At 43.4% G+C, this 21,498-nt stretch overlaps 1 long non-coding RNA gene across 1 annotated transcript in view; it reads left to right on the forward strand.

The window, feature by feature from the left end:
• Positions 1–21,498, forward strand: part of LOC122793627 — a 183,831-nt gene that overhangs the window by 105,326 nt on the left and 57,007 nt on the right. The window contains exon 2 of the long non-coding RNA XR_006363497.1: positions 15,387–15,490. This is a non-coding gene — a long non-coding RNA (uncharacterized LOC122793627). The remainder of the gene's footprint in view (positions 1–15,386; positions 15,491–21,498) is intronic.

Genomic DNA, 21,498 nt, shown 5'->3' on the forward strand with positions numbered 1-21,498 from the left:
GTAACTGGCTACCAGGGCTAAGCCATGCTTAGCAGGTATCAACATTGCTACAGTATAACAGCTAAGCTGATTTGCACACTGGTAAGCGAAACCTACACTGTGTAAGCGCCAGGACGGTTACTCATAGCTTAGCACTGCTTAGCTTTGTGCAAACCCACCCAAACGCCCTTAAAGATGCTCAAAACTGCCTTAACCACTCTGTATCCGACAACCCTTGTTCTGCCCAGCAACAAAATGCACTGCCCTTGCAGGTCTTTAACCCAGGACCCTGTACATTAAAGCACAACATTTAACCACTACGCCATGACCACTGTGTAGACAGCTGTTGTTTTTCCAAGATATCTGTCAGTACACATATTGATTTGTATTTAACAATTACCTTTACTTCCACAGTTGTGTTGTACTTGTTACAAATATGACTGTTGCATCACATATGTTTTAACATAATGTACACATAGCAAATACATATGGTGAGATACATCTGTGAGAGTATACACAACTGTGAGGTGTACACATGACAGGAATATGGATATATACATATAATAGGTTGCTATATGTCTACATGTATATATACACATGTATATTCATATGTGTGTATACACATCTGTACAGTGCAACATATATATGGCCATGTGTGCATCTCTTCATATGTACATATATATATATATATATATATATATATATATATATATATGTATAGATATATGTATATACAGCTATTTATATGTATGCACATCATATGTGTACTGATGTGCCTATTTATGTAGCTATATATGCAGATATATATAACTATATGTGCATACATATCTATTCTGATATACCTATTACTGTCAATGTATATATAGATATCCATAAGTATATGTGCATATGTATCTCAATCTGTGTATGTGTAGACATATATTGCTGTGTATATATCTTACTGTTTATGTGTGTGTGTATATGTATGTATGTATGTATATATATATATATATATATATATATATATATATATATATATATATATATATATATATATATATACACACACATACATACATATCCATCTATGTATGTTGATATATGTGTGTGTGTCTGTGTATAAATATATATATATATATATATATATATATATATATATATATATATATACTTATATATACATGTGTCCACCATATGTCCTGAACATGAAGTGGAGCACTACCTCGGCCCCAATAGTCCCAACCTCTTAGTGTAAGGGGATGCCAGGTATGTAGTGCAGGTTTATATGTAGACTATTGCTACTGTGATAGGGGTTGTTTTCACAGATGTGTGTGGGAGGTCACATCTGCCTCTAACATTTGCGCCATTGGCTACTGACAGACATCCTAAGGACATCATAGTATAGTACCACTGCTAGCACAGTAATAATCCTGTGGACTACAGCAGAGATATGGCCAATAAATGTGGACAGTCTGACACACACTGGTCAGTCCAGACGTATACACAGAACCCCTTGGTGCAAGACATGTGGGCCAAGCCTGACAATGCGGATGTTAACAGCCATGTAGATGGGTAGATCACGTAAATACTGGTATACATTTGCCCCCATAGGTTATGCATTCACACACCCCTGTCTGTCCTGACACATAACCGCTGGTGTAGAGGTGCCATGGCCACATAACCACTAGTTAGTGACATACATCTGTACAACATCCCACTGCTTTGTCTGACATACTTGCCAGATGTACTGCCAGGCCACCATAACAGTGAAGTATCTGGACATAACATCACACTGGGTAAGTGCACTAAGCTGCTAGGCATGTAACAAAGCACTGTGCAGGCTACAGGTAGACTGCCACAGCACTGGCCTACATTTCGTATGGGGGAATACACATGTACCTGCATATATAGAGGGCTCTACAGGCATGTCACAGCACAGAGTAACAGACACCTGTGTGAAAGTGCATAACCACAATCAATATGAGCACAGCCACTTATAGTAGCTTGCGTAATATTACAGTATATGGACTATCTGATCGACATCCTCATACGTGCCACTCACATACTAATCCTACATATACTGGGCCACTACACGTGAGATCCGATGCCTGTCTGTGGTATGGGACATGTGTGTGTTTGGCCCTACAAACATGTAAGCCATTAGGGTAACATACAGTGGAGCAGCATGTAACATCAGATAGAACAGGACCAAGAACAATGACATCTACCACAGTCTGTACACAGGCCAAGGTACATATTCATAATGCACACACTGTTGACAGTCACTATAAGTACACAGACCTCAGTACTATACATACAACCACAGAAATCCCAGGTTATGTCCTCAAAGAGAACCCTTAGTGTACATAACATGTGTTGCAGTCTAATATCTCACTGGCTTATCAGCTATGATGTCAATAAACTATGGTGTACAGGACATATGCACCATGACATATGTACACAGGTTGACAGAGTTTTGGCTGGAGGTACAAACACAGGGCCAGTATTGACATGTTGCTGTGATAACCTCATACATTTACTGTTGTAACAAGGATTGTTGCGACATATGTCTTATGAGAGATATGAGGTCAGTACCTCTCATGTCTGTCACCATATACTGACTGCAGTCCTCACACTATGCTTCTGCAGTTCACAGATAGGTGCTCTGTGAGGTACACAAGAAACAAAAGGCACCATACACTGCCCAGTCTGCAGATGACCCTACAGATGGGGTTTCCTCAAAAACATAGCACTGTCATGACAGGTATTAAAACATGTAGACCAGCTATATCCACACACACCCTGTTAAACCAACATTACTCCAAATGCAGAATAGCAACACTTACATTCTGTAGTCATGTCAGGGACATCCCCCTCCTGTGTGTTGGCCTGTTTTTACATTGTATGTTGTTAAAGGTAAATCCCCAATCCATCTGAGATGCTGTTTTCCAAACAACAGGTCTAGGTCCTGCTCACAGTGAATGAAAAGGCCGAACACCAACATGTTGTTCCTAGATATTGGAGTGTATTTCCATGCAATTGGCTATGGGAATGTTATCACAGCTGTTCCCCATGCAATCAGCTAGAGGAGGGCTGCAATGCATGTAGAGGCTATCAGCTTATAATGAGCATCACTTACAAAATACATGCTGCTGCCTAAGCAAAGCAGGTGTAAGTCTCCACATCCACAAGAGAGGGAGTGAGAGAGGCAGACAGAGGCATAGATAAGTCAGGGAGCAGGTGGGAGAGTAAAACTAAGCATGTTTGTGTCACACATCTACCAGTACAGGGTATCAAACCCCTGACTGGCTATGTATTGCTATCACATGTCTATGCAGTTATTGGATGCACCACATAGCTTACATGTTGAGGAGCTCTCCAAACATATAAGTGATGGTGAGTTACATCGGCAACAGTGATATGGTAGCTATACAGTAGGTGTAGTACATGTGCCTGTCCACATGAACAGGTGTCAGTGCCAACACAGCCACACTCTCTCAGGGACCCACATACATTGACCCACTTGGCAGGGGCAGGAATACACCTCCTCACTAGTTAGGGTCAGGAATACACCTCATCACTAGTTAGTTTGCCACAATACAGTACTTTGCATGTATAACATGCACCACAGGGGTTATGCAGAGGTTATATGGGCAAAGGGTATGTGGAAGTGTCTGACATCAGACATCATGCTTCAGTATGCCAATGGGGGTTGTAGTGAGGGTGAATGTGGTCAACAGCAGCATACACCACACACATAGAGTGCCAGTACTGACATGCATGGGTGCATTGCTTCATGGGTGTGTAGTCGTTGACTGTGCCAGATGGCTATACAAGGCTAGGTGATGGGTATACCTTGGCATCAGGCCACATGACAGTGGTCCTCAGGGGTGTAGTGTCTGGATTGGACCACACAGGTGGGTATTGTATTCATCCAGTCACCTGGGTAACTATTGTTTATGGCCATTGCTGTGCATTGCTTGCCTTGTATGTGTTCTTCAGTCCATGACATGGACGGGTGTCTAGGATGTGCACATGTCCCACATGCATGTACAGTGACATGTGGAACTGTACCTGGGGTGTCTGGCCTGTATTGTGCACACAGATTATCATCAGATGTGCCAGTCCTGGCCTCATGTGGCAGGAACTGGTAATGGACAGCAAGTTGACCCTGCACCTACACTGGTAGCCTGATAAAGGTATTCTCTGGTGTCAGTGGCATCTGTCCATACAGGGCATTTGTTTAAGGCATGGTATGTCCTTTGTGGGGCACATTTGATGGCATCACAGGTGTTGCAGGTGTCTAGTGGGGAACATAGTGAAGGTGCACTGTCTGCATGTACGTGCCTATTATACTGATGAACAGGTTGCCATGCCCTCTGTGGTCCACTGCAATAACACCATGGTTCCTATCTGTGGGCAATATGCAGGGTACTACCAACATAGCTGCTGTTGCCTAGGCAAGTGTGTTTGTGTGCGAGACATGGGTTGAGAGTGTTCTCTGGGTAATACAAAGGTTGCTAACTTTGTTCGCCAGGCCTTGGTTTTACATGTAGGGATATGGATTGGCACCCCAGCCTCTCAGCTGTTTGACATCTGTTATCCCTGTAAGGTGGACATTGTGACATATAATAGGGCCACCATATAAGAAATTTGCAAAACCCACTCCAGAATGAGTCCAGTTGTTACACACTCACAGCCACCTCCACACAGGATACGAATAACAAACACACACACACACACACACACACACACACACACACACCTGACATGTCTGGGATTAGAACTCCTACCTAACTAGTTTTACACTACAGCACTCTGCAGTTATAGAACGAGATTACTGGAGTACTCCTTCCCCAAAGGTGTAGTTCACAGTGAATGACATCAGCAGGCTTGCCAAAGTAGGGCATTTGTATTGTAGTGAGTGTGACTAGCCTAAAAAGCATTGCTCCCTACACAAAGGTACACACACACAATCATCCACACTTGCCATGTGTGGGAATAGAACCCCTACCAGAGTACTATATCATACTACAGAATTACACTGTTGTAGGAAGCGCCATGGTGATTACTGGGCTACACCTTTTCCAAAGGTGTATTTCACAGTGAATGACATCAGCAGCCATGCCAAAGTAGGACGTCTGAAATGTAGTGAGTGTGACTAGCCTAAAAGGCATGTCTCCTTACACACACACACACACACACACACACACACACACACACACACACACACACACACAGTTGCCATGTCTGGGATTAGAACACTTACCTAACTAGTTTATCACACTATATCACTACACAGTTATAGGACATGCCATGGAGATTACTGGGCTACACTTTTCCCAAAGGTGTATTTCACGGAGAATGACATCAGCAACCTTGCCGAAGTAGGACATTTGAATTGTAGTGAACGTGACTAGCCTAAAAAGCATTGCTCCGTACACACACACACACACACACACACACACACACACACACACTTGCCATGTCTGAGATTAGAACTCTTACCTAACTAGTTTATCACACTACAGCAATACGCAGTTATAGGACGCGCCACGGAGATTACTGGGCTCCACCTTTAACAAAAGTATATTTCACAGTGGACGACATCAGCAGGCTTGTCATAGTAGGGCTATGGGGAGGGCAGTGTGTGTGCATGGGCCATAACCCATTCATCTAGAGGTTGACATACCACATGCAGACACACACAGGGTTATATTCCGCAGGTACATGTATACAGATGCTAGATGACTACTGCCTTGTACAATCATGTTGCACAGCTAGCACTTGCATAGTCTGTAATGCTGACGGATACCATTGGCTACTTTCTACAGTGAGTGACATTTACACGTGGTTGTAGCCATTTGGCTGTCTGCTGGGTGGGACAGGCCTCATGATGGATGGCTTTTTGTCACAGTCACTCACTTCCACACATCTATGTATGTCTACTTTTGGTTTATTGTAGTGTGTTGCCCTTGGATATAGGTGTGTATTCCTATCCAATGTGTGCGCAAAGCATGACTGGTGTATACTGAGGAGTGTATGCACTAACATCTGCAACTGTCAGATATGTATGGTCTACTGTTGTTTGCAGACATGGGCTTCATTTGTTTGTGTGTGAGTATGCCCAGTATGACCTTTCAGTATGTTGCTGTCTGACATTGCCTTCATTTCTCTGTGCGTGGGCATGCCCAGTATGCCCTTCTATTTTGAATGTGTGGATCCATTCATGGTAGTTTGTACTCCAGTGCAGACCTTTGTGTTGTACACCTACAGGTATCAAACTGTTTCTGCAGTGTATCCGTTGATCATTTGACAATATGGGGACAAACTGTGCTGGGGATAGTGTATACTGTAGGTGATTTGTGTCTGTGTTGCTTCTACTACATGGTACTGGTGTTAGCAGAGATATTCAGACGTGTGATGTTTTATGTCCTCAAATACTGTCAGGTGGATGGACATTCTTGCACACATTGATGTCCTGGAGGACAAGGATGACTGCAGCTGTGTCCGGTATTGTGGGCAGATGCCTACATATTCATGGTAAGTTATGCCATTCTATAGGGGGAGCTGCAGACACTTGCTGCTGGGTCTGTGTATCCGGTTCAACACCTTGGTACAGTGCTGGCAGAGGTTCCCATACTTGTGCATCCATCGACATGAGAGTATGGCCATATCTTGCTGTGGCAATACCTCACAGCTGTTACCAATTCACACAGGTTACCTAGGGGCATGGGCCATGATTCAGGACAATTCCTCTATTGTGGTGTACAGGCAGGTTTGTAGCCACCCATTGATGTGTTTATAGCCAGGGATAGTGTGTGCACACAGCTGTGTGTCGGACCTTGCACATTCCATGCTCCCACCCCCCCACCCCATTATTCTATCCTCTTTCATGTATTATGCATACATTCTCTGATACTTTCTCTAAGGTTATCACCTCATCACAGCTGTGTTTTGGTGTTGGTCCACAGTTCATGCAGTGGGACATGGTGGCCATGTTACTGTGGTTTGTCCACATGGCCTTGCATATGGCTTATGTGGAGTGTGTTATGTTATTTGCGTGTCGATGACATAACATGCATTGGCAGTACATGTGAGACACTGGTATTTTGCTGAGGCCTGTAGGCCATTTGGTGGTGATGCGGGCCAGCTGTGGCAGGCCATTATATCCTGTCAGTCCTACAGTCTCAGACCGCCATACAATATATTCCCCTTGGGTGACAGGGTAGATGTGCTAGGTGTTCATGCCAATACTTTGTCAGTCTTGATCAGGTGGTGTGGATGCTGGCAGGGTGCTATCTACAGCTAGGGACACACCTGCACGGGACACCTGCACTGCATGCAGCATTCTTTTGCTATTACCATATGCAGGTGGGGTCATATTGTACACATTTCCCAGCAACAGGGATACGACCAGAGAGGGTGGTGTTCAGGTGAGCTGGGTGCATGTGTGCTATGGACACTACTTGCATCTGACACACACATATGTATTGGGCATTCCAGTTATGCTGACATGTGCAATTACATTAGCTGTTTCCCAATACATCAGTTCTACCACCTTTGTGATCTGCAAGTGTTCGGCCAGACAACACTGGTATCCCCTACTACAGGCCCAGATAATGTGATGCATACCTGTATATACAATTCCAAAGGTGTGTCCATTTCACAGTCCACATTATATACTGTATGTCTGGGGTACTTTCCTCTGTGTACTGCTTGTATGTCTAGCCCAACAGCCATGCCATGTCAATCTTTCAGATGGTGACACACATTACCATCATATATTTACAATGGCTTACTGCTAGCATGCGTTATACTGGTGGAAATTGTGTTTGGCACTGCAGTTGTGAGGACTCAGCCCTCTCATCAGCAGTAGTGGGCAGTGGCCACCAGGTCATACCTCAACATACATACATACTGACCACTCTCGCTCAGTATGAAACAGACACCAACCTAACACACATATACCTGCATATTGTGCAAATGCTACAATCTATCTTGCTACCTTGGCCACCTCTGGGCATCTGTGCTCCACTGGTATTATACCTATACATACATGTTACTGCATGTCTACATAGGATTGGGGGGGGCACCTGACTGTTACTACATGTCTACTTAGGCTGGGGGGCACACCTGACTGTTACTACATTTCTACATCGGATGGGGGGGCACACCTGACTGTTACAACGTGTGTACATCTGATTGGGGACACACCCCAGACTGTTACTACATGTCTAAGTAGGGTTGGGGTGGGCACCCCTGACTGTTTCTACATTTCTACACAGGATTGAGGGGGTGGCGCACCCAACTGTTACTACATTTCTACGTAGGATTGGGGGGGCACACCTGACTGTTACTACATGTCTACATAGACTATGGGAGGCACACCTGACTGTGTCTACATTGCTACACAGGATGGGGGGGCATACCTGACTGTTACTACATGTCTACATAGGATGGGAGGGCACACTTGACTGTTTCTGCATTGCTACACAGGATTGGGGGGACACATCTGACACTTGCACACATTTGCTACGACTGTACAGGTGTGTCAGGTACTCCATTTCATTCTGTTTTCTAACTTGTCATGCTGACTAGAGGCATGTCAGTGTAGTACAGGTCTTACGTTTGATTGACCTACATATTAGTTTCTGACGTCCTACCCTTCAGAACTAACATCCCACTGCCTGGCCTGATGTAGTCTGTCTGTGTAGGCCTGGGGGGGAGGTTACCCATAGGCATCATTCAGTGACCTCTGTTTGTGATTGTCTACACCTGTCCTGCTGGCTGTGACTGTTGTTGGGTATGTGAGCCTCCCTGACTGGCATGTGTGCGTCATATGGACACATGTGGCCCAGCACATTTCCTGCAGTGGGTTTTGTCCCCATGTGTAGTACTGGCTACTATGGTGACACCCGTATTTGTTACAGATCTCATGCTGCCACCATAGGTGTCTACTATCTGCTGGCATCCCATTCAACTACCCGATTCCCTTGCATGCTCACATCCATACCATAGATACAAGTAGCAACACATACTTCTACAAGCAGCAATCCGTAAGGGGAGTGACCTACCTTGTGGGTGTGCCAGTATTGAGGATGGTGCTGGGGGCTGCCTATGTCAGATGCACATAGTACACTCCCTATACATGGTTGAGCACAGGTAGTGTCATGTTTGGCATCCCTTTTACTGTATGTGCGAGTCAGAGAGAGGTGTAATTCCCTGGATCCCTACTGTGTCAGTGTATGTGCTATGTGTTGCCTCTTTGCCAAGGCCATGGCATACGGGGCACGCCTCCAGCTGCCTACTGAGGCAGGCTCAGGTTGTTCCTCCTCCAAGTCACTCTGTGCCTGAGCAGGCCTTGGCATTGGTGGGGGGCTATGTGGTCCTGCCCCATGCTGTTCCTGCTGCAGCTGTTTCCGCAGGATCATATTGTGTAGCACGGCACATACAATAACAATTTGGGTACATGTAGCTGGTGAATACTGCAAGGCTCCACCTGATGTGTCCAGGCACCAGAACCATGACTTGAGCATCCCAAACACACACTCTATTATAATTCTGGTCTGTGTGTGTGCCTCATTATGGTGTTCTTGTTAGGGTGTGTGTGCATTTCTGATGTCATCAGCCACGGCTCCAGTGCATAACTAGCCTTCCCCACTAGGTGACCGTAAGGGATGTCTCCATTGGCAAATCTCTGGTACAACTGTGTCAGATGCCAGATGTGGGAATCGTGATAGCTTCCAGGGCAGCCAGCACACAGATTCATTATAATGCCCTGGGCATTGCACACGACCTGGCAGTTGATGGAGAGGAAGCCTTTTGTGGTTGATGTAGACCCTACCTTTCTTGCCTGGTGGTGCTTTGATGTGTATATGCGTTTAGTCTATAGCACCCACTACCTCAGGGTATTCTGCTATTTGGTGGAAGAGACGCATATTGCTAGCCAGCACCTCATGGGTGTTGAGGAAATAAACATGCTGACGGCATGTGCTGACATGGCATCCAGGAACTGGTGGAATACTCTGGATGCTGATGACGGTGAGATCCCCATGATATCTCCAGTTGGGCTTTGGGAGGTACCTGTGGCTAGTATTCCTAGGCCTACACATACCTTGTTATCCACTGGGACGGGTTCCCTTCTGTTCATTCTGTGTGTCAGGCGTGGCTGGCACAGCTCAACAATTTGCTGTAGGAGGTCCCTGTCCACCTTATGGCGCTCAAATATTGCCAGCTCATGTAACCCCTGGTAGGTTACCCTGGGTCTGTACACCCTTTTCCGTCTCCTCACTGTGGGTTGGTCAGCAGCATTCTCATCCTCACCACCCTCAGCCTGTTCCACATGTTGGTGTCTGATAGCTGCTGCAGCCCCTATCTTTCTGTTGTTTTTGTTTAACATTTCCCGCTTGTATACACCGGTTGTGTAGAGTATGTGGGAAAAAACAGAGGTAAAGGTGTTTGCATAGCTTATAGTAGTGTTCTGGCCTGGGCTGGTCTACTGCCTGTGTAATTGGCTGATTCTGATATGTTTCACCTGCCAGCTATGCTAGCTCTCCTAGATTACCTTCCTACTGCAGTTTTACCTTCCCATTGCCTTCCTGTTTAAGCCATGGGGCGCGCGCCACACCAACACAGTGCTCAGATGTGCACAGAGCTGCTATTTCCTGGTTTACTTTTTTTTTTCCTGTAAAAACCCAGTGCATGGTGAGCACACCCGCTTAAGCAATGTAATGAGTGTTAGGCAGCCTCAGACACACCCCCTTGCTTAGCTCTGCTAAGCTAAGGGCAAACCCGAGCCACAGGGCTCCAATCCGCTTACAGTATGCCTGACATGCATCCCTATGATGTCAGCTAACTCCTAGGCTTGCACCAAGCTGTTCCTGCTCTTACACTGTTTCGTGCCGACTAGCATGTAGGGGAAATCTGGGATTCAGTATCATTCCCCTCATTTGCATAGGATTGCCTGCTGATGCATAGTTACATGTCCCACACTGAGCCTCCCCCCTTAGCAACCACTATTCACTGGCCATGTTGTCTTCTGCCTGCCATTGAGTATAATGGCAAAATAGTGATTTTGGTTAGAGTGCTTATTTTAGTTTTTTTTTCTTATTTTCCGCCCGATCCCGTTTGTGTGCCACTGTCCTATGCTTAAACAGCCGAGTTGTGTCTTTCGGCTTTTCCCGGTTAGGGGTCGCCACAGCGAAACTCCGGTCCGCTAATGATTGGTAGTTGATTTTTACATGTCGAGTTACCAGCCCTGATGCACAACCTTCAACGAAGGTACGCCCATTCACGCATGTCTCCACGCAGGAGACGCTCTAGCTGAGAATCGAACCGGACAGCGTCTTACTGTGAGGCGACAATGCTACCGCAGCACCACCACACTGAGATCGGCTAAAAAAAATAAAAGTTGATTTTTTTATTTTTGCAACTTATAGTTGGCCATTGGCATGCTTTTTACATGATATCCACCCTTTATTTGGAGCTGTCATGGCTCCGTTTTGTAGTTTGCAGAAATGTACTCCGTTACTGGCAGAGTACATTTCTGCAGATTGCACTAGTCCTGCACGGACGGTTTCCAGCTTCCCGGATTGCAAATTCACTTCATTTGCATGAATTTCTCCTGCAAATGGGGTAATGTGCATACAGGGGCTGAGTCCGTGTAGGACTAGTGCAGGAGCGCTCGTGCATGTCCCTATAGGTTATTCCTAGATTGCACGGCAGACATATTGCCTGCTGGAGCTCCTGCACTAGTCCTGCCGTGCAGGGCTTGCTGAATCCGGGGGTCAATCTGCCATACATAGACTTATGTTCTAAAACATTTCTCTTATGCTGCTCGTGGCCTTAACACACACATGATTCTTTGCGAGGTTTACAAGTAAAGAGCCAATGAAAAGAGGGAGCTCTCTCTTTCTCATGGCTATTGGTGATGCTGTTTTGAGGATATTGGGGTTTCCTAAAAAAGGGACAGTTCAAAGGAAGTGTTGTGCTGTTTGCCATTATGTATTGTTGCCTGCTTGTGAAATAATGTTAAATGTTGTGTGTTAGTAAATTTCTGCATGGTTCTTTTGCATATTCATCTTTAGCTAGCCCTTTATCACACATGACTGTAAATGTGCCTATGTTATTGTGTATTGGTAGCAGTGGAAGAGAGTAAGTCTTGCTCATCTAGCAGTATTAAATGGTATGTAGATGGCTTGTAAAGCTGATGGGATTTGGCATTAGCCACTAGCAGAACTTTGCATTTTTCCACTTCCCAGCTGTACATACACTTATACTAAAAACTGAATAATGTGAGATTCATCATTTAACGTACTAGTATTTTAGAATGTAAATACCTGTAAGTGTAGTCTTGACTTCAACAGTAAGACATTTTTAAGTGGCTGCTGCCTTGAGCTTTGGCCAGTAAATGCTAAAAGGGCCTAGTTCTGGTCTGCAGTTCCATCTGATGAGCTACAGAATATTTTGCAGAATGAGACCTATGCTGCACTGGAAAGTGTTGTCTTGCTGATAGCTGCTGAAGCTCTCTGCATTGTTCATGTATCTTGCTTCCTGTCTGGTGTTCAAACAATGCTGACTTTTGGAAGTAAATATGACTATAACTGTAATAATTCAGATGAGAAAACATTAAAGATGGGGAAGCACAGCAGTTTGTTAATGTTAATTATTTATAAATAATGATACCTGTCAGTTCTGTATTAAATGCTAGAATCATTGAGTAAAAGGAGCCTGTGGTTGTCTTATCTGAAGGCTAGTTCCTTTTTTTTAAGTGAAATGAGATATTTTAATGGCTTAAGACAAGATATTGTTTCATGACCTTCAAGTCTAAATTTGATTTGTGTTACAGTAGTTTCCTCTTTCGTTTTATAAGAACTTGCATCAGACCTTTTTTGTTTGCTGATGCATGTCTAACCTATGTGTCGTAATAGCTTTCAAACTTTCACACTGCTGTTATTGTGTCACAGTCATGCATACACTGGGTTGCTCAAAGCATAGGTTTTTGAGTTGCTGATCATGGTTGTGGGACATTTTCTTCTGCTGTCTTTAACAAAAATAGTTAAAAAGAATATTTTCTTTTCCTTTTAGTGGAAATTTGTTTATATGGACTGGTGTACAGTGGTATTTGCACAGTTCTGATGGTGGTCTCACTGCTTGAGGTCTTTGAATAAAAGAAAGCTACTGACGCAGAATCTATGGATTCCAGTGATATGAATGCAGAAGTGTAACGATTGAAATGTATGGTTTCCTGCTGAGTCTCATTTGTTATGGAGGAAGCTGATCTGGATGAAAGTGCCCTGTCCTCCAGACCTTTATCCCCTTTGCCTTGTGTGCCCTACTCCTTTTGAAGCTTCAGAAATTTTGCATGGTATGACTCCCTGTCAGTGCATATTATTTGTCACCGTCCTTTCTGTCAAGTAGTTCATCCTAAGCTTTCTCCAGACCATTCTTGCACACACACACACACACACACACACACACACACACACACACACACACACACACACACACACACACACACACAGTTTTTCATATTCTGTACCATTCAGCCTGCCAGACTTTGTTTTATTTGATCCCGAAAAGTAATGGAACATAACCTCCTCTGCCAACTCTTGGCATGCTCTCTGAACTTAAATTTTGTTAAATGGAGTAAAAAATTGGCTTATAGGACAAGAAGGAGGGGGGTGAAGAATGAAAAATCAACCTACATGAAAACTGGATCCTGAGCTTTGGTCTCGTCTTCTGTTTTAGATTTTTTAGCTGACTGGATTAAGAAATGCAGTAACTGCATACATTTCAACTGCCCAGATTTTTACAGAATATCCAGATTTTTGCCTCAAAATTTCAGTCTGTCCCTCATAAAATTTGTAGTTTTTTGGCAATTCGCTGGGATAATGTGAGGATTGAAATCACTAAATAATGACACACATTTGAGTTTCAGATTTTATATCCTCTAGAAAATGCATTTTAACACAAACCCTGTTTTAGATACTTTCTAAGTTAGTAAGAGTAATATTTAAAATCTGTCCCTGTTTTTGGTCCGTTGTCTCCCTTTAGGTCAGGCTTTGTCCAGATTTCTTGGGCTAAGCGGTAGAGAGGTATGAGTAACTGTTATTTTATATTGTACAAGTATGTATGTATGTATGTATGTATGTATGCATGCATTTATTTAAATTTGTTAACCAGGGTAGAGCACTGACTGATTTGTAGTTTATAGGAGTGATGTCTCTATTTCTTTGAATTTCTATGCGCTAATCACATGATTTGTTATCTATGTGATAAACCCACAACACACCTCTTCAAATGCTCAGTATTCATTTGCTAATGATTGTCTTTTATACCTCTACTTTCATATGAATGTAATCGTTAATTTATATTATTCAATGTTTGTTCATGTATTTCACTGAATGTTTGTTTAAAAAAAGTTTGTAATATGTTGGAGCTTTTCTCCCCAGGCCTCTGCTGAAAAGGTATTTGACTAAACTCATTTTGTCAAACACAGTAAATAACAGCAAAATAAATAAAATACTTGTTTTGTTCATGTCATCAGAAGCATAGCTGACTTAACCAATCTGCACATCATCAACCCACCACCACCAGCTAGCAGTCACACCAACCAGGGGTCCAGATGCACTACACACACACACCCCTTGCCCCAGCCATTCAGGTCCCATTGCTGTGCCCTGCGCCCCAGTTCTCCTCCTGCACATTCTTTTATTAAACTAATTTCTTTTTTTTTTTAAACTGTAGGCAAACTGCTTGCTGTAAATGTAGCAAACAATTGCCATAGGTTATATCCTGCCTGCATGGCAGATTTTGGCACTTAGATTTGAGTTAAAAAATAAATAAATAATGAATCTTTTCTCTTTTAAACTGTTGCAGACTGCTTGCAATGGTTTATATCTTGTTCAGAGACCTGTAACACATAGGTTTTAAACTGGTAGGGAGCAGTTGTATTTAAGAGTGAATGGCCAATCGCTCTTCCCCAACACCTTTTCTCCCAGGGAAGTTGCTCCTCTCATCCCACCCTAGCTACGCTACTGCATGTCATTGACCTGTCAGTGCTAGACTCTGCTTTATAGCTCTAGCTTTGAGATTGCCACTTTTTGTTTTATGTCTCTACCTTTCTTCCTCATCCATCATTTCTTTCCTACTGCTTTAGCCAGCAGTTATTTACTGTTGGACCTTTAGCATTGCACAGTTTTGTGGAATAGATTTGTTTTATTATGACTTAATTTGTGGGAAAGTTAGATAATTGACATTTTTGTTATATTTGAATTTGACTTTGACTTTTATTTTTATTCTGCATGTAACATCTGAAATGTCATTAGTGAGAACAGCTTTGATCTACTGCCAAATGTCAATTATCTTTTTCTTGGATCTGGATGTGATATTTTGTCTTGCTTTGTGTTCATATTTTTCTCCAGAGCTTCTAGCTGATTATCTGGACACAACTGTGCTAACTAATACCTTGTACAAATGGTCCCATACTGAGAGGGCACTGAACCAAATTGGACCTTCCTGTGCTTTTGTAAGTATATCTGACATATCATTTTAACTCATTACAGCCTACTGATGTCTCCTAGTGTACTGACACCTCTAGGTGTCAAATATTGCTTGTTCATATAATTCCAAAACCATGCTGCGTACAAGGTATTGGAAGATTTCATCTTAATGCTTACATGTTGGCAAACACAGCAGCATTGATATTTGACTTCTGTCTAATCTAGCTAAATATACTTTGAATGTTATTGTTATACAACTTATTTTTATGAAATGATTGATGGGATATTTAGAGGACTATGAAAATTAAGTGACGCAGACAGGAAAGATCACAACTGTATGAAGAAAACACTGCTGATAGTATGCATGTTTGAATGGTCACCGTGAAAACCATTTACGTTCTTTATACATTACAAAAATCAGTATTTACTGTGTTTATTGTGGCCCATGAATCTATTTTGAGGCCTAGAGTTGAACAAATGCAACCGAAAAGATTACTTAAAATTGAATTAAGTTAACCACAATTAAATTTATTGATGGCCTCTTCGTCCTGATCCACTCGCTGCCTCTGGAGCAGGGGACATGCACTCCACATTCCTACCAAGTACTCCTTCTCCGATCCATCCCCCAGTTTCGGAGCCTTCAGATCCGAGGACTCTCTGCGTCGAGTGGTCGGTGCCGACAGTACCTTGTACCTCAGCGCTGGCCATTACCTTGAGTAGGTCACATCCGACAAGCTCAGAGCTGTAACCTTGGCTCCAGATCAGAGAGGATGGTGTCTGCTCCAAGCCTTTCTGAGCAGAGCCTTCCAGTTTGAGTCTTGGCACCTAGAGGTTCGGTTGTGACTCCCCGTCGATCCAGAGGGTGGCAGACTCATCATTACTCCCTTCTCAGGCGGTTCACTCTCCTTCTGCCTTCGTGGTGGAGAGGGTTCTCTCTCTACCATCAAGACCTTTGACTGTCTTGTCTTAGGAGGCTGCCCTGGCTCCCTCTGTTTCTGGTATGGATTCCACCATCCTGCTACCTCAGGGACAGCCTGATGCCTCTCTACCCCAGGGAGTTCCCACGTGGGAGTAGCCAGACGTTTTCGAGTCCCTCCCCCGAAGCTCCCCCTGAGGAGGTGCATCGAAAGCATAAATGCAAAAGGAGGCACATTAACTCCCCACCGGAGTCCCTCACAGAGGACACCAATTTGAATGAAGGGGGAGGGTTCCCCCCAGTCACCCCCTAAAGGATGTCTCCTTTGGAGACATCATGGAGATCCTTTGTGAGTAAGGGGGTGGTCTGCCCAGAAACACAACTCTGATGAATCTGTATTCCTGGAGGCATTTGACACAGGACTCTCTACAGCCTGGGTATCCCCTACCGCAGATCCACTGGTGGATCTAATTACATCATGGGCATGGAAGGAACCGGACATGGTGGTGCCATTCCCCAAATGCCCAACATGGTCTTGAGTGCTCCTTCAGATAGGACCCAGTGGGCCAAGGGATCCCCCGTAGATGCCATGGTAGTGGCAACAGCCACTAAGAAGGAGCTCACCCAGGAGAGCTCCATGGTCCATCTGCCAGACCGAGAATCCAGGATGATGGATTGCTTTGGGAAGCCAGTGTATGTTTCAGCCACATTTTCAGTACGTGTGCTGAGTTATATGGCATTATAAGAGGTGGTGACATAAGAAATGCCACTGAAAAAAATAAAATAGATTTTATATTTTCAGGCTCGCTGTGTACCAGGTCTCGGTGAAATTTTTCTCTGAAACCAGAGTTAAATTTCTTACACAGTTGTATTAAATAAGTTGATTTATACATAGCTGTATTAAAGGAGTTATGTTTTGAAAGGTTTTGTAAATGTATTGTTTTAGGCAGTATTTCTTTAAACATTTAATTGTTTAATTGCAAGGTATTTGTATAAATATTGATGGGAATTTGGTTGAGTGTTATTGCCTGATGAAGCAGTATTCTCTGTGAACGTACTTTGTACTTGCTCAGCCGTTTATTAAATCTCCTTTTAACTGAACTTGTGCTTGGTGTTGATGCACTTCATGATGCATTTCATTCATTACTTCTGGTGGCAATGCACATTCCGGGGAGGTCCACCATTCTAGCCAACAGGCTTAGCAGGTTTATACTGATGCCTTATAAGTGGTCTCTGAATCCTTTGGTAGCGAAATAGATCTTTCTCAAGTGGGGTCAGCCTTGCTGCGATCTCTTTGCCTCTCCTTCCAATGTGAAGTGCAGTGAGTTTTTCACTCTGAACCCCCCAGAGATTCTCTGATTCATGCTTGGCCCTCCGGTCTTCTGTATGCATATCCTCCTCTGTCCCAATACCAAAATTTCTTCAGAAAGCTCACAGGCTGGGGAGTTCTGTCATCCTTATTGCCCCATTCTGGCCTCACCAAGTATGGTTCCCCTCTCTGCAGTCTTATGGTGTGTGTCCTCCCTGGATTTTAGATCTGATTCCAGATATCTCTCATCGATTCCCCATCCAGACCTGGTCAGTCTCTAAACCTTGCTGGTTGGCTGCTCCAGTTCCCGTGATAGCAGGACTCCCAGGTTATCCTCGCCGGTCAAAAGAATTATGGTTGTGGTTCATAAATCTTCTACCAGGAAGGTTTATTCTAGTAAGTGGAAATGTTTTTCTATTTGAGCTTCTCAGCGTGACCTAGATCCCTTCACTGCTCAGGTTCAGACGGTTTTAGAATTTTTGGCAGGTATTTTTCAGCAAGGTACCAAGTCCTTCTACAGTCAAGGTCCAACTGGCAGCTATATCTAACTTTCATGTAGGCAACAATATGGCTTCTTTAACTTCTTCTAAGCTTTGTAAAGCCTTTTTGAAAGGCACCTTTTAATTCGACCACTGGCTAAGGACCCACTGCCTCCCTGGGATCTTATGCTAGTTCTGCAGGCTTTGGTCTCTCCCTCCTTTGAGCCTGCAGCCTCAATGGACTTGGTTTCTGTCCTGGAAGACGGCTTTCTTGGTTGCTATTACATCTGCCAAAAGGGTTTCGAAGCTTCAAGCATTGTCGGTCAAGCCTCCCTCTTTTTATAAAGACAGGGTGTCTTTGTGTACTAATCCATCCTTTCTTCCTAAAGTAGCTTCGGAAGCCAATATTAATCAAGTGTTAATCTCCCGGTTTTCTTTCCAAATTTTCAAAGTAAGGGAGAGAACAAACTCCACTTGTTGGATGTACACAGATAGTTATGTTTTTACCTGCATAGGACTAAATCATTTCGTAAGTCTGACCAACTTTATATTTTCTATTCTAAGCCCTTTTTAGGGAAACCAGTGTCGAAAGTCACCATTGACCATTGGATTTCCCAGGGCATTTCCCTGGCGTATTCAGCTAGAGTTTTAAGCCCGCCAGGTCATATTAAGGTGCATTCCACTAGATCTGTGGCTACTTCAGCTGCCTTCTGGTCCAGAGTTTCTCTGGATGACATTTGTTCTGCGGCTACTTGGGCTTTTTCACATACTTTCATCTCGCATTACAAGTTTGACATTGTATCCAGAAACGGGGCATCCTTTGGCTCTGCCATGCTCCGGAACATCCTTCCATGAGGACCTCCCAGGTGTTTTGTAGCTGGGGACTCTGTCCCACTGGTTGAAGACCAAACGAAAATAACAACTTTGGGTAAAAAAACCTATGTACTTAGCATAACATTCCATCTGAGTTGTTGCTCTTCATTTGTCTTCAACCATCCCTCCCTCCTTCCTCCTGCCTTCTGTAGGCTGTGTGGTGGTCTGGCCAGAAGGGGAATGGTCGCCATATGAGTATGCCTTTGTTCTCCTCTGCTTGCTTAGGGAGATCCTTGTCATGGGATAAGATTTTGTTTCAGATTGGGATGCTATGGAGAAGTAAATAGTGTGGGAAGAAATAGCCAGGGAATTGTTATGGCTAGGCTTGTATAGGCCCTAGGGCCAATAGCCTAGTACCAACCTATGAACCTATGGTGGGCAGCAAACTCTATCTGAAGGGAGGAGGAAGACAGGGGCATTATGGGTAGGGAAGGAGCTTGGATCAGATGCTGGAAAGGTGTCAGAGTTGGATCCGTTCTGGATCCAAGTACCCACAGGTTGAAGACAAATGAAGAGAAACAACTCAGATGGAACATTATGGTGAGTACATAACTTCTTATTTCTTATGTGATCCTGTTCACCCAGATTGTGCCTGCAAATGGTACATTGAGATCAGTGCACTACCCTACCCAATAACAGGTGTAAATGGTAAATAAGTTAGAGTACAAACTGAAGAGCTCCATTGGAGAGATTTGAGTTAAGAAATTCTCTAGAACCAGTCTTGAAAATCTGGGGAAAGCCTTTGGTGCATCACACATTGAGTATTGGAATGTAAGTTCTGTAATTATTTGTCAGGAGTCTTTGTTATGACAAATAGGTTGGGGCATGTCAGACCAGCATTTTCCTAGCCCTTTGTGATGAAATCCTAAGTGTATTTTTTTTTTACATTTATAAGATGAGTTGCTCTAATTAACCATTTTCCTGAGGGCTTTTAATGTTGTATCATTTCTTATTGAACGTTTGCTGGTCTTGCATATATTACCATCTGTAGTTTATTCATTTTATTTTCAAAAATAAGTTTCTGAATATTTTTTTCTGCATGTAATTGCATTTGGAAGCATGATAGGTTGCTTCCAAAGTTGTCTATTTGCATACAGGCATTGCATACAAATGCTACAGGCCCTAAAAAATTTATTAAAAAGACCTGAATCTACTGTTTTTTTCCATTCCTCTCACCAGTATTTGTAAAGTGCTGGTTATGCAGCCAAACAGGGAACTAAGTTGACTTCTTCAGAATTGCAATGTAATGGATAAATTTAGCTTGAAGGCCAAAGAAATGGAAAGTGCAAAATAGTTAACTGTCCTTTATTTTCATATCTCCATTATGCCTTTGTTTCTTTTTCACTTTCTGTGCTGTTGTTTCTTAAGGTTGGGTAGGAGATTTACCATTTATAATAAGAGACAGAGTGGCCATACTATAGTCCATCTTGCATCTGCTCACACTGTGAGCAGGAATTGTGACTATGGCTCTGAAACATGCATATTGGCACATCCCAGTCTTCAAGCATCACAGGAGATTTCTCAAATGTAAGACAGAAAATCAAAGCTTTTAGTTTCTGTCCTTCCATTGGTCTGGCTTTTGCTTCTGCAAAGTTTTTCAAGCGTCTTGCTGTAGGTGTACTGGCTTATCTAAAAAGCCTTTATATTTCTCATGTCTACCCTTTGTAGGCTCAGTCTACAGACCAGTAGGAGCAATTGAATATGGTGTGTTTTTTCATGGAGTTCACATTCTGAGAAAATAATTATGTTTCCAACTTCCTCGAAAGTAGATCTTTCTGTGAGCATTGGTAGAGTTGGAGAGGGATATGGAATTTCTCACCGAGGGAATGAATCATCCAGACTGTGAACCTTTCCTTATGGGCCACATCATAGTACTTTATTTTTGGCAGATCCTTCTCCAGTGTCCATGGTCAAGTGCCACCTAGTATCATGATGATCCAGAGTACTACGTGGCACATAAGGAAGTTTCAGTGCTGTCTTAGGGATGCCTTTTGGGATACTGGGATCTATGCCTTCTGGCCATATTGTTGCTAATGAAGTCCACTGAACAGTCTCTGATAAAATATATTTTGTTTGATACTGATAGTTTCTTGAGCTTCTCATTTCCCAGCAACAGATGGGTACAGGGTGGAGAGCTCAGTGGAGAAACCTAGCCCATTCAGGGCATTTGGTCCTGTCTCAAGTGGTGCTTCAGATTGCTGTGAAAGAGATGTTAGCATTGATTCTAGGACTCAAGAACAGTCTACAAAAGAGAGTTTTCTCCAGGTGATTACTGTGTAACATCTTAGTAGTGAGGTACATAAGTATGCAAGATGACACTGCATCAATTGTGTAGGATGGTCGTTGAGTTGTAGATTGTCGCTTTGTTTCACAAGATCCTTGTAGTCTCATTTCAGCAGCCAAGAGAGCAGAATGTCATAGAGGTCATAGGTCACAGTCTGAAACATTTGACGACAT

The sequence above is a fragment of the Protopterus annectens genome, chromosome 2.part0 (assembly GCF_019279795.1).
Source record: "Protopterus annectens isolate FY-2018-M chromosome 2.part0, PAN1.0, whole genome shotgun sequence".
Taxonomy (NCBI): domain Eukaryota; kingdom Metazoa; phylum Chordata; order Ceratodontiformes; family Protopteridae; genus Protopterus; species Protopterus annectens.